The sequence below is a fragment of the Bacillus rossius genome, chromosome 1 (assembly GCF_032445375.1).
Source record: "Bacillus rossius redtenbacheri isolate Brsri chromosome 1, Brsri_v3, whole genome shotgun sequence".
In the NCBI taxonomy this organism is placed as follows: Eukaryota; Metazoa; Arthropoda; class Insecta; order Phasmatodea; family Bacillidae; genus Bacillus; species Bacillus rossius.
Genome location: NC_086330.1, coordinates 254,836,543 through 254,851,110, shown reverse-complemented (window position 1 = coordinate 254,851,110; position 14,568 = coordinate 254,836,543). Strand labels below are relative to the sequence as shown.

Genomic DNA, 14,568 nt, shown 5'->3' with positions numbered 1-14,568 from the left:
TGCCATGTTAGTTTAGTTATTATCTGCTAGAGTGCAGTAATCATTTATTACTGTGACACCCGCCATCTTGAAATTTGGCCGCCATCTTGAAAATCCGTAATTATTTAGTTAGAAATTCGGGAAAAGTTCCAAAATTCATTAAATAAATCACTCATTAATTTACATATTGATTCGATCGATTCCCGTCCTTGGTTCTATCCCTGACCGATACCAAACAACTTTAATACTTTAAAAAAGTACCACTAAAGTGACAGGTTTGAGAAAATAAAAACGCAGCAAGTTCCTTTAAAAAATACTTTTATTCCATACATACTACACTACTACAAGTACAAAAAAAATACACAGACAAATTACTAAAGCCTTGTGGATTTCTCGACGTCTGCATCTGCCACCCACGAATTGAAGCGAGGTGGAAAGCCCCACCACTTGACGTAGGACAGTCCATTTCTTCGTTTTATAATCTTCTCCACCAAGTACGTATCGGGATACAACGTAGGCTGAATCTCTTCGGCATAGAAGCCACCATGGATAGGTTTGTGGTCCAAATCTTCGAGGTAGTAGGTCCTAGGCTCTGATTCACGAACATGTGTCACACGGAAAAGTTCGGGACTCCAGTTCGCAGTGAAACCTTTCTCGAAGATACCTTTCTGCTTGGAGATTCGCACAATGTCGCCGACGTTAGCTTTACGCTTTCGTGGATCTTTTTTCTTCGTGTTGGGAAAAACTGTTTGAAGCAGGCGATTATCCTTTACGTCCTTTGGCTTCATTTTCGTGGTAGAATGCACAGTGGAATTATACTCGCTTATTAGTTTCGGCAAGATGTCAAGCCACTTGTAATTTCCGTTAGCCGTGAACTGCCGCCACATCTTGGAACGCAAAGTTCTGTTAAACCTTTCGACAACAGAGGCTTTGACGTTACTAAATGTAGAGTAGTGTTTGATGCCATACTTCTTCATCAAAGCCTTGAAGGTCGCATTGTAGAATTCTTTCCCGAGGTCCGTTTGCAGGTGCGACGGTACACGTCCATCACGCAAAATATTGTTCATGGCCTTGGCTACGTCAGTTGCAGTCTTTGATTTGACAGGTCTAGCCCAAGCGAACTTGCTATAAACATCGATGACTGTCAACATGTACTTGAAACCTTTATTCAATCGGGAATACGGTATCATCTCAACAAGGTCCGCCTGGAATAAATCATCAATTCCACGAACTATGACTTTGCGACGAAGGTATTTCCGTCTAGCAGGAGCATGAAGTTCGCGAGCGATTCCGGTTCGACTCATTGTATGTAGCCGGCTTCCTTCAGTTCTTCAAGTATGGAGACTATTTCGTTGATGTGCGAATAGTTTCCTACACTAAGCGATGCATGTAGAATTCTAAGGCGATCAACTCATTCATTAGGGTCGTCCCAATATACATAGTCAAATGTCTGACCACTTTCTAGCTTTTTTAAACCTTCGCCATGTATTGTTAGTTCACTGAAGAGATTAGCGAGAATGTCCATTTTTTCATGATCTACATCTTTATATACACCACTATCTGGATCGTTATCGCGAAAATGTGCATTGGTTAGCTCTAGCAGTTTTTTGTACTCTTGTAAGTCGTTGTGAGAATATCCTTTAGGCTCCCTGCGAAACAGCAATTCGTACAGACCCGGAGTCCCGCGCGTTTTGAACTCTGCTACGCGCACGATATTTCCTGGTAGAAAGTCTATTTCTTTAGCACCGAGGAACCATTTATTATGTTTTCTGTACACTCCGTATGTCGTGTCATTATTCCGGCTCGTAAACGATATCAGGTATGGTCGGACCATTGCATTAACTTGATGTCCCTTTTTCGGTATTTTTTTCTTGTGCATGGACTCTGTACTTGTTAAGTCCTCTTCTTCTCGATCTGGTTCATACTTTCTCTTCTTTACAGTCGACATTTCATCTTCAACTTCTGTCTTCACAATAAAGGCTGGTTCTTCCTTGTTTTTAAGTTCGTCGAGGCGACTAGTTATTGGTTTAAATATCTCCTCATTAGCCATCTCACGTGCAAGTCTGGTTCGTCTAGCAAGTAAATATTTTTCGCGAACAGACTGTATAGCTCGATGAAGGTCACTGGCCAGGTCCGACATTGTACTGGCTGAAAACTTATTGCAAGACCTCCTTTTATACTTTTCTATTTGTTCGCAGAAACTTCTTTCTTGTGTTTGGCCAAATCTGAATTTGTTGACGATTGAGATAGTGATGCTTTCAGACTACTTTGAAAAGTCCTCAGATCGTCCCGTCTTTGTGCATTCGATACTTCGATCATGTCGCGAATGCGAGAATCCGAAGCTTCCACGCGCTGGTCTATGGCTACGAGGTACTCAAGTAATTCCTTTTTCACCCCGTCTATTTTTTGAGCCAGTAGCGAAATGTATTTGCGGATAACATCGTCATGAGACTTGAGAGCAGTACGTAAGTCTCGACTGCTACGACCGAATTTCGAGATGCTATGACTCATGTTTGGTGATAAACTGATCGAAACCCTGTCTGTACCTGCCCTTATATAGAGGCCAGTCCTTTACAATGACTAGAAATCCGTGTTCTTCTTTCCAACACAAGGAGCACATGTCTTTGAATTCCTGGAATGTCATGTCGGTGTTTACGTGATCATCATAAGCGTGGCGTAAATTAAGTTCGTCCATGCGAAACAAAACTATGACATTTGCGTTGTCTCGTAGGAGATGTTTTGGAATACGACTGTACGTCTGACACAGGTAAACGCAGTCTACCTTGGCGTGTCTGCCTATGGAAAAGTACTCTTGTATTATGCCTTGTTTCTCGCACATTACATCGTCGAAAACAAACACGGAATTGGCTTTTGCTTCGCTTGGAGGTACAACATCGGTATTATCGCTAAACGGAAAATACTCCAGACCATCCACGGATCGTAGAACAGTTGCTAGGCGCTGGTACTTTGGCTGTTGCAACGACTTGGAATACAAGTAAACGTTCTCGAACCGAAGACCATTTGGTTCCTCCAGTAAACTCAGTAAAACACACGTTTTACCGCAGTTGGACGGACCCGCCATTATGCAACGTACGGCAGAAGGCAACAGTAAGCCATGTCGTGATTCACGCGCACTAAATACATCGTCTTGCGTAATGCGCACGGGCAAACACACGTCTTGCTTGACGACCTGCATTGTACTAAAGTAATTGTATAAAATCAAACACATTTATACTTTCTGGTCAGTTGTGCGTAATGACTCGAAGAGGTAAGAACAAAAAACACATCGGCGCGGGACTCGTGAACTCTCTGATAAACAATCTACCATTCGAGCTACACATTCCCGGCTACAGATTTTGCGGCCCCGGCACGAAACTAGCGAAAAGATTAGCTCGCGGTGACGCGGGCATTAATTCTCTCGACGAAAAGTGCAAGCAGCACGATATCGCATATTCATTAAGCAAGGATCTGGAATCCAGGCACCGGGCCGACGAGATATTGGCACAGGAAGCCGAAGATATAAGTAAATCGTCGAACGCGGGACTAGGAGAGAAAATCGCAGCGTGGGGCGTATCTAAGATCATGAAGGCAAAGACGAAATTAGGACTGGGTGCTCGTCGAACCAGCTACATCAAGTCAAAGACTAACTCACGCAAGACCAAGAAGCGCAAGACTGGCGCAGGTGTGCAAAAAGCCAAGCAAAAACTACAGACTCTCGACAAGAAGATTATAGGAGGATTTCTTCCTTTGCTTTTGCCTGCATTGGGTGCTCTCGGCGGCCTCATCGGTGCAACGAGCGGTATAGTGCGGGCAGTCAACACTTCGAAGAATGAGCGCAAGCAGTTAAAAGAAGCACAGCGACACAACGCCAACATGGAAGCCATTGCCATCGGTAAAAAAAACGGCGCAGGACTCTACTTGCAACCTCACAAGACAGGACGAGGCATGAGGAAGAAACGAATGAAAAAATCCTAAGTTCTTTGCCGAAACGTCCGCTCACCAACGTAGATTTAATAAAGTACGCACGCAAACTGAAAATACCAAATTTCCGTGGCGTGTTTATGCGAGACACTTTGCCCAGTAAGCCAAAGACACGTGAGTGCGCCATAATTAATTTAGACACGTCAGCGGGTCGCGGCACGCACTGGGTGGCGTACATAAAGTCTGAAAAAAAAGCTACTTACTACGACAGTTTTGGAAATTTACGCCCTCCGCCCGAACTGCGACAGTACCTGGGCCGGTCCACTACGTTGTTTTAAAATTACGAAACGGAACAGAAGCCTAATCAAACAAACTGCGGACACTTGTGTCTTCGCTTTTTAACAAACAAAAATTAGCTGTCAAATAAAAATTGCTACTTAAAGGTTGTGCAGTGATGATAATTTATTAGTCATGTCGATAACACTTACCCTGACAGGGCACGCATCTGAGCTGCGGGCGGTTCATTTCCCGCCTCTGGATTTAGACGGAGAATGGAGCATCGGACTCGTAGATTTTCAAACGTATAATGCCATACCGAACATTGACGAGGAAAACTGCAAGATCTGCTTCCTGAAAAGCGATGGGACCGCTCATGAAATACAGTTACCTGTTGGATCTTACGAAATTGACGACATTGCAAATTACATCAGGGATATGTTACCACAGGATGTAGACTTTCAACTGCGTGGAAATCCAAACACATTAAAAAAAGTATTCTAACATGCAGTGAAAATGTCGACTTTACGAAACCTGGCACCATAGGTACCATGCTCGGATTCGAATCAAAGGTGTATGATACAGGAAGAACGTACGAATCTACGCGCGCAGTAAACATTTTGCCTGTGAATGTCATAAGAATAAACTGTAATTTGGCAAGTGGAACGTATCTCAACGGAAGACTAAGCAACATGCTGCACGAGTTTTCGCCGATGGTCCCGCCAGGATATAAACTGGTAGAAGTACCGCAAAGTATCATTTACGTTCCAGTCGTCGTGAAGTGCGCACACGAAGTCGTCGTCCGAATCGTTGACCAGCGAGGACGATTGGTGAATTTTCAAGACGAAGAAATTACATTACGTCTGCACTTGAAGCGATGGGCATAAAGTTCGTAACACCGAACAGTTATAAAAGAAATCGTATTGGCGTGAACAAGAACAGTTCTCTACCAGACATCGGTGCATTAACACCTGACAACATAAAGTATCTTCTCAGTATTGGACAAGTGCCGAATAAATATGGAAGACGAAATCCTCAACGTGGAAGATCCGGTCATTTTTGAAGACAGCATTACGAAAATGGAATTGCACGAGTACCAGCCTTTCCTGCTCGGACCGTACGCACTACCATCGGAAGTACGCATTGCAGTACAACACCAAGATATTTGTACTTTACCTTCGCAGTCATTTCTACGTATAAGAGGCACGCTTACAAAAGCGGATGGTACGCACCCGACAACGACATCAATATCCTGCAATGGTATTTTACACCTAATCGAGCGCATTACATATGTACTCAATGGTGTCGAGGTAGACCAGACGAGAGATGTAGGCATAACATCTGCTATGAAAAATTACCTTTCACTCACTCCAAATGAACTGTCTGCTGCAAAGATGGCCGGTTGGGCTCTCGAGGATGAATATAAGCTTCCGGTTTATGCCGAAAGGAAGTTCGAAGTTTGTGTTCCTCTGTCCATGCTTCTTGGATTCGCCGAGGACTACAAGCATATAATCATTAATTCGAAACAAGAGCTCGTACTGCTTCTAGCCAACACGCACATTAATGCAATTGTCGCCGCTGCAGAAAACCCTCAAGATGTCTCGCTAACACTACAGTCTATCGAGTGGATGCTGCCCCACATCCAAGTGAGCACCGTTGAACGAGTCAAGATGTTGAAGAACATAGAAAATGGCAAGAACTTCGATGTACCATTCCGATCCTGGAGCCTGGAAACTTATCCTGGCTTGCCTCATAGTCAGCGTATCAATTGGATAGTAAAGTCCAGCTTCGCTACGGAAAAACCAAGATACATCATCGTCGGGCTTCAGACCGGAAGACAGCTCAATGCAGGAGTAAGTCGCTCCGTATTCGATAACTGTCAAATACGCAATGTAAAAATATTTTTAAACAGCGAAAGTTATCCGTACGTTGACATGAACATGGACTTTGAAAGAGAAAGATTTCTTCTAGCATATCAAATGTATGCCAAGTTTCAGCAAGCTTACTATGGGCAGAGACAGTCACCGATACTGAGTCCTGACAGTTTCAAGAACAAGGCACCGTTAATGGTGTTTGACGTTTCCAAACAGGATGATCGAATAAATTCAAACATCATCGACTGTAGGATCGAGATAACGACTAGCGGAAATATTCCGCCAAACACCTATGCTTTTTGTCTGATACTTCACGATCGGCTTGCATCATACAATTGTCGAGACAAACTTGTGAAAATCCTGACATAAATACTGTTTCGTTTTCGATAATAATTTAGTTACGACCGAGCATTGCTAGCGACAACATGTACTGCAACCTGCAAGGTTTCCAGAGTCAAAATGGATTCGTGCTCAAGGAAATTAGCGTCACCTCCGGAGACAAGACTCGAACACGTACTTTCCGACCTCCGTATCCGTGGAAACTACTAGACGAAAAAAGTAAACAATCGAACGAATGGCTATGTAAATACTACCATGGCCTGGAGTGGGACGAAGGAAAAATTCCGTACCACCAAGTGAAAAACACACTTCAAGATTTACTACTGCAAAACGAAATAATCTACGTTGCCGGACCTGAACAGAAGAAATGGCTGAGCAAGTTGTGTGACGACAGAGCAGCTGAAATCGTAGATATACAGACCGACTACGGCTGTCCTTCCCTGCGCAAGCTTAGTGCAATATATGACATGCAGCCACGTGACAAGTTTGAACGTGTCTGTGCCTGTACAAACTCGCAGTTAATGCAGAAATGGTACGCACAGTGTTAGTAGGAGCCTGCATATATAAATGACGTACCTACGTACATGCCTTCAGTTGACGTTCAACCTGCAAGAAGATGTTTACGTTTCATCCTGCTAACGTGTACGTGAGCGCAAGACCTAGCTTCAGCAGTGTCGAGTACAGCTACTGGGATTCCGGGTATCTACGTACATATACAGAAACCTGTGATGGAGATGCTCAGCATTGGCGGTTTGCTCACTTTCCTGTGTCCTACGAACCGACTCAGCAGCTATTAGATTGTTGCGAACCTGGAAACTGTGTCGTCTATCACATGAGACCGCACACAATCCTTCCTGCTAGCATCGCTGAGGTAGTTGCCTCGTCTGCACGTGTAACACCAAACATGAGCGTGTTGCAACCTGTTGCGACCTGTGATGCTTCTACGCAGACTTCCAAACGGCGTGCGTCACGTCGTCGAAGTTCAGGCAGTGAATCTTTCCCAACTAGCACTGCAGTAGAGCCAAGGCGCAGACGTGGTCACAGACGTCATCGACCAAGTCTCGCTCGAGATGACGACATCGCAGAAGATGACCAGCTGGAAACCTGTGTTCCTGATCCAGTGACCTGCCAACCAGTTGGAACCGGAGTCAACGAACCAGTTGGGACCAGAGTCGACGTGTCAGTTCGTGCGGCATTAAAGACTTTGCTTGTGAAAATGCTTGATTCCTTAACCTAATATGTATTTGTGTAATTTTTATAAATAAATGTGTAAAACTTGAACTCGTATGCTTTTTATTTCTACAATTTTTAGGTACCTAATAGGAAAAAAAATAATTTTAAATACAGACATTATTTTGACTCATGAGGTATACCAGTAGACCACGGGTATATAAGCGAGGTTCAGACGACTGGACCCGCAGTTCACCTCTGGTCGCGGTGCAGTACGGACGTGCTCTCTCCATTAAGTTTCGTGAGATTTAGTTATGTCGACCGGAATAGAATGTTTACCGACAGCAGCTGGGACCTCGATGGCAGCAACGATGATGGAGTCGGAGATCCCGATACCGACTGCAGAGGAGACCACGGCGGCGGTGGAGATCCCGATACCTGCTGCAGAGGAGACAACGATACGTGCTGTTCCATCATCAGCTGAAGTTTCACCATCTGCATTCCAGACATCAATTAATGAAGAGCGTACAGCGCATCAATGCAAATATTGTGACGCATCTTTTACTAAACCTACGAATGCGCGCAGACATGAAAGAAGCAGCTGTCAGAATAATGCTCAAAGAATACAATTTCAGTGTATAAAATGTAATAAACTAATTTCACGTCTCGATAGCTTACATCATCATTATAAAAAATGCTATCGAGAAAGTTAAGTGCGAGTATAATTCCACTGTGCATTCTACCACGAAAATGAAGCCAAAGGACGTAAAGGATAATCGCCTGCTTCAAACAGTTTTTCCCAACACGAAGAAAAAAGATCCACGAAAGCGTAAAGCTAACGTCGGCGACATTGTGCGAATCTCCAAGCAGAAAGGTATCTTCGAGAAAGGTTTCACTGCGAACTGGAGTCCCGAACTTTTCCGTGTGACACATGTTCGTGAATCAGAGCCTAGGACCTACTACCTCGAAGATTTGGACCACAAACCTATCCATGGTGGCTTCTATGCCGAAGAGATTCAGCCTACGTTGTATCCCGATACGTACTTGGTGGAGAAGATTATAAAACGAAGAAATGGACTGTCCTACGTCAAGTGGTGGGGCTTTCCACCTCGCTTCAATTCGTGGGTGGCAGATGCAGACGTCGAGAAATCCACAAGGCTTTAGTAATTTGTCTGTGTATTTTTTTTGTACTTGTAGTAGTGTAGTATGTATGGAATAAAAGTATTTTTTAAAGGAACTTGCTGCGTTTTTATTTTCTCAAACCTGTCACTTTAGTGGTACTTTTTTAAAGTATTAAAGTTGTTTGGTATCGGTCAGGGATAGAACCAAGGACGGGAATCGATCGAATCAATATGTAAATTAATGAGTGATTTATTTAATGAATTTTGGAACTTTTCCCGAATTTCTAGCTAAATAATTACGGATTTTCAAGATGGCGGCCAAATTTCAAGATGGCGGGTGTCACAGTAATAAATTATTACTGCACTCTAGCAGATAATAACTAAACTAACATGGCGTCAGCGTATTCTCGCCGACGATACATTGATGATGGCTTCCAGCATCAAAGACAAGATGGCGGTCATGACGTCATACTAGATGATGTTATATATGCTTTGAAAAAAGTGGTGGGGGTCAGTCTGCCAGCACCCACCGCGGGGGAAGTATCGGTCGCCATTTTTAATTTTTTTTTGCCCTCACCGGGTTCGAACCGAGGACTCCGAACTCCGTGTCGTAAAAGTACAATTTTTTATAAATAATTTATTAAAATTTTATTAAATGGATTTTTTAATAAATTTTAAAAAAAATTCATTAAAATCGGATAATAAATAAAAAAGTTAAAGATGGCGGCCATAACGAAAATTGCAACGGTGACGTCATCATCCAATATGGCGGAAAACACAATGCCGGAATTTTCGATAACACAATGACGTCATCCAAAATGGCGGATCCAAGATGGCGGATCCAAAATGGTTGCCGGGGTCAAGGTCAAGGTCAAAGGTCAAGGTCACAACCATCCAAGATGGCGGTCAAAATCCTAGATGACGTCAGAGGCTTATCGGAGGCTGTAGACAAGGATGCTTAAGCCTCTTTTAGGAATTTGGGTTCTTTCTAGGGCAAAACGACTTTTGAGGATTTTTCAAAATTCTAATTTTTGGATTGCGGAATTTTTTGAGAATTTTTGGCGGAATTTTTTTCACAGAAATGTAAATTTTGACGAATTTTGAGGAATTTTGGGCAATTTTTGCCCAATTTTGGCGAATTTTGAGGGTCAAAGGTCAAACTTGACCCGTTACGCTATGTCCCGTTACACTCCTCCAAGATGGCCGCCGTGACGTCACAATCCAATATGGCGGACACCGGCTCAGGCTCCACACCCTGCACCCTGTCCCCGGATGCCCATTCCTATACTACTTTCGTGTGTAAGAAAGTGTAATCTAACTATAATGATCTTCGTGCATAAGATAGTGAGCACTAACAAGAATTACCACTGTGCATGAGAGAAAGAGGACTGACGATGTTGGTCTCAGTAAATAAGACAGAGAGCTTTAACGATAATGTCCTTTTGAATAAGACAGTGTGCACTTACGTTAATGACTTTCGTGCATAATAAAGTGTGCACTAACGACAGTGGTCTTCGTGTATAAGACATTTTACATTAAAAATATAATGGCCTTCGTGCATGAGACAGTGTGCGCTAACGATAATGGCTTTCATGCATAAAATACAGATTACATTAACGATAATGGCCTTCGGGCATGAGAGTGTGCACTTATGATAATAGACTATTCGCATAAGTCAATGTTATTTAACGATAATAGCTTTCGTGCATAAGACAGTGTGAACTAACGATGATTGCCACCATGCATAAGATATAAAGCACTAACGATAATGGCCTTCGTGCATAAGACAGTGTGCACAAACGATAATGGCCTTCGTGCATAAGACAGTGTGCGCAAACGAAATGACTCATGCATAAGACAGTGTGCACAAAAAATAATTGCCTTCGTGCACAAGACATGTTGCACTAGGTACATTAATGGCATATGTGCATATGTCAGTGTACACTAATAATAATGACCTTCGTGTATTAGATAGTGTGCTCTAATGGAAATTACTTTCTTGCGTATGTCAGTGTTCACTAACGATAATGGCCTTTGTGCAGAAGACAGTATGTACTAAAAATAATGGCCGTCGTGCATGAGAGAAAGAGGACACACGATCATGGCATCTATCAATAATACAGAAAGCATTATCGATAAGGCCTTCGTGCATAAAGCAGAGTCCACTAATTATAATGGTCGTCGTGCCCAAGACAGTTTGCACTAATGATAATGGCCTCCGTGCATAAGATAGAGAGCACTAAAGATAATAGCCTCTGTGCCTAAGAGAGAGAATTAACAATAACAGCCTCCATTAATGACAGAGAAAGGTTTACTATATTTGCCTCCATCAATAAGATAGACAGCACTAACGATGTCGTCTTCTGTGCATAAGAGAAAGGTCTAAAAATAATGGGCTCTGTGCGTGAGAGAAAGAGAAATAACGATCATGCCATCATCAATAAGACACACCGTTTCTGGTACTCCTCCACTGATGAACATTCAAAATAAACATTGGCCATATTTAACTTATTTCGGTCTGATATTAACTTCTAGTCGTACGATCTCACATCCGTCCTTGACTCAGATTGGAATATTACTAAAACAAATTTCGGAGCTTTTGGATTTGGGATTTATAAAACATTCTTGGCACATTCTGGCCAATCAAAACTGTCCTTACAAAATCGTTCTGACCTCGGTATTATGCCAATGTGAGTTATATATGAAACAAACAACCATGTTACTTAACTGAACTAATAGCTGCAACTAATTTAGGGTTCTATAAGGAATACTTACAATAAAATACTTCAACATACGATAAAAATTCACTAATATTAAAAAAAAAAAAACAAGATAATTACATAAACGCTCGCCCATTAGCTATCAACAAACTTAACAATTCCATTGAAACTAAAAAAAAAATGCTAAAATTAATGCGCACATGCGAAACTCGGGATTGCAAAGAATAATTTAGAATAAGACATTAAAATATAAAGTTAACAATTTCAATAAATTATATAATTCAAAGAAGAATATTCCTTATAGCGTGTACACCAAATAATCAGAGTCCCTGATTTTAGGCAGCTGTCTGCAACGGAGTGATATTAGTGTTGCATACCTGCCAGGTGTTGGACTATTCCGTACAAAATTTTATATTAGTTTTGCACGAAAACGACGCGGTAAATGCTAATACAACAAGGCAAGCTTTTACATTACTTTTCACCTTTAGATTAGTAATCAGTCTTTAAAACCACCTTATTTCTCCACGTTACACACATTATGGGAATTGAGGGTGTTACCCTAAAAATATAATTACCTAAATAATTTTACTTCAGTGACGAGTTACATATTATCACGACACTTGGTCTTATGTTATATCTCCTTTTTTATTATTTTCAATAAACGACTGGTTCAGATGCAACTTCATAGGCGTACGCCAGACTGGGAAGCGATTTAGACCATAAGGCGCATCTGTGTTTCTAACTTGTTTTTACCTTTTGAACCTGCAACCGAAGTTTGTCGGTTTGATTTAGACTCAGCCTGTATATACATTCCAGCTCTAGCGCAAAAAATCACATATATAACTGCACTGGACTACTTACTATGTATGAAAAATTGAGCTCTAACATTGTTTATAGTCTGGTAGTAGGAAGTTGATTTACCATTATGGAGGTCTTGTCTTGGGTTCGAAGCCGGGTCCGAACTCTCTTATTCCGCCTTAGCACGGAGTTCCAATACGCCACCGGAACGATAGCTAAGCGTTGGGCTCGTGCGCACTGCGGCAACGGCGCGGATGCATTATTCATGCGGCGCGAGTCGTCGCGTGCTGCCTGTTTCCGTGCTACCGCGCTGCCGCGCTGCCGCGCTGCCGTGCTACCGTGCTACCGTGCTGCCGTGCTGCCGTGCTGCCGTGCTGCCGGGCACTCCACCCCCCTCCGCTCGGCCACGGAACAAACAACAGGGCCGAAGAGAAAAGACCGCGGCTCTTTAGAAGAACGCGCACTCGATCGGTTACTGGCCACGCGAGACTGCGGAAACACCCTCGAGCCTAGTGGCGATTACGGAAATAGTTTTTTTTTCTCGGAAAAATGTATGGGGAAAAATTAATGCAATAGAAATTTGTGTAATCAAGAACGTAATGTCAATAAAACATGGTTTTGACTGTTACATTACAATTCTCAAAATGTGTTACTTCCTGTGTGGTTTGTATTGGGCGTCTCACACTTATTGCGCAGTGTGCATTATGCTGGGTATTTACTTTCTCTTTCCAATCCACTATTTCTGCCATTAGCACTGTCCTTGTTTCGATGTGCTCTGTTGCCAGATATGCAACATAGAGCACGAAAATTTTACACATAACTTTGTAATAAAAGGCAATTTTTTTTATTGTATCTGGAACATTGTATTTAAAAAGTAAAATTGGGATTGAGAAATTTAGATAATATCATTGGAATTTTTGCATAATAGTAATTTTTGAATTTTGTATTACATCTAGGGCATCATATAATATTCAATTTGTATCTCTTAGGTGTCGTTATTTAAAGGCACCATCTTGGTGTCAGCTGTTTGTCAACAATTATTTTTGTACAATATAATATTATAATTTTTAGCTAGTTTGAGCACAGCACATCATTTTATGGAATGCCTTGTTATCAATAGTAAAAGACTGCTACAAATACATCCTCCTATGAAATATAAACGGTGTTAAGCATTCAATTTTCTTTCTGTCAGAATGTAATAATATTGAAATAGATAACACATGGTCTTACAAATACACACAAACAGTAAAATTAAAAAATAAAACATATGAAAAATAATATCAAAATAAGATTTTCAGAGCTCGTGCGCCCGAGCAGGCGGCCACCTTGGGCATGTGTGGTTTGGGTTTATGGGGGGCGGGGGGGGGGGGAATTGTTTCGTTCCATCAAACGTATAAAAAGGGTCTGAGAGGATGACAAAGGTCTTTGATGTTGTCACAGTGTCAAATACAAGTTTTCTTCAAGGCTGGAATATAGTGTGACAAGCTTGTTTGAAGGCCGGAATTTAGAGTTTCAAGCTTGTTTCAAATTCTGAATGTAGAATTACTCGCTTGCTTCAAGTCCGGAATGCTGAGTGACAAATTGTTTCAAGGCCGGAATGTAGAGTGATAAGCATGTTTTAAAGTCGGAATGTGGGGTGACACGCTTTCTTCAATGCCGGAATGCAGAGTGACATACTGCTTCAAGACAGGAATATAGAGCAAAAACGCTTGCTTCAAGGTCACCACTCTGGTTCATTCCATACCATACTGTTAAATTAACTTTCGCAGTTGCTAGTCTTATATTTTGATGTCAAAATACAAAAAAAAAAAAAAATCACTCTCGTAAAGGTACTTTCACACTATCAAAGTTTAGCCTTCCATGTTTTACTAAATACTGTCAACAATTCTTATCTGTGAACTTCTTATACGTTTGAAAATCTACCAGTGTATATTTCTTTAGAATTACATTTAGTTAATTTAGACTTGAAACTATATTTGATATGATTATATAAAAACAAGGTGGATAGTTTAAATATGTAATTATCTGTAAAAAAATTCCTCAAAAGAAAAGAAACGAATGTTGCACCAAAAATTGAAATTTCTTAAATTTTTACTTTTTATTTTAAAATTCACTCTAATTAGAAAATTCCTTTCGCGAAATATTTAACATGAAAATATTTTTGCTGTATAATAATTTAACCGGCAAAATGATTGCCTTTTAACAGGTTTGGTACGTTGTAAACATTTCTGTACTCCGTTATTATAGGGCCACATTTTGAATCATTGTCTCGTTAAACAACCAACAAATGTCTCAATCTGATCTGTATGCAAAACGTTTGACGAAACGTAAGCCTGATAAAAAAATTTAAACATGTCTGCTTAAGTGACG

At 41.5% G+C, this 14,568-nt stretch overlaps 1 protein-coding gene across 5 annotated transcripts in view; it reads right to left on the bottom strand.

Moving 5' to 3' along the window:
- LOC134527484 (beta-1,4-glucuronyltransferase 1) overlaps positions 1 to 14,568 on the bottom strand; it is a 365,036-nt gene that overhangs the window by 54,027 nt on the left and 296,441 nt on the right. For 2 of the 5 annotated variants that reach the window (XM_063360198.1, XM_063360199.1), the window contains exon 1: positions 12,322 to 12,683. The exons of the other annotated variants lie outside the window; for them this stretch is intronic. The gene's annotated coding sequence lies outside the window, so the exon portion shown is untranslated. Of the gene's footprint in view, positions 1 to 12,321; positions 12,684 to 14,568 lie in introns of those variants that run through there. 5 annotated transcript variants of the gene reach the window in all.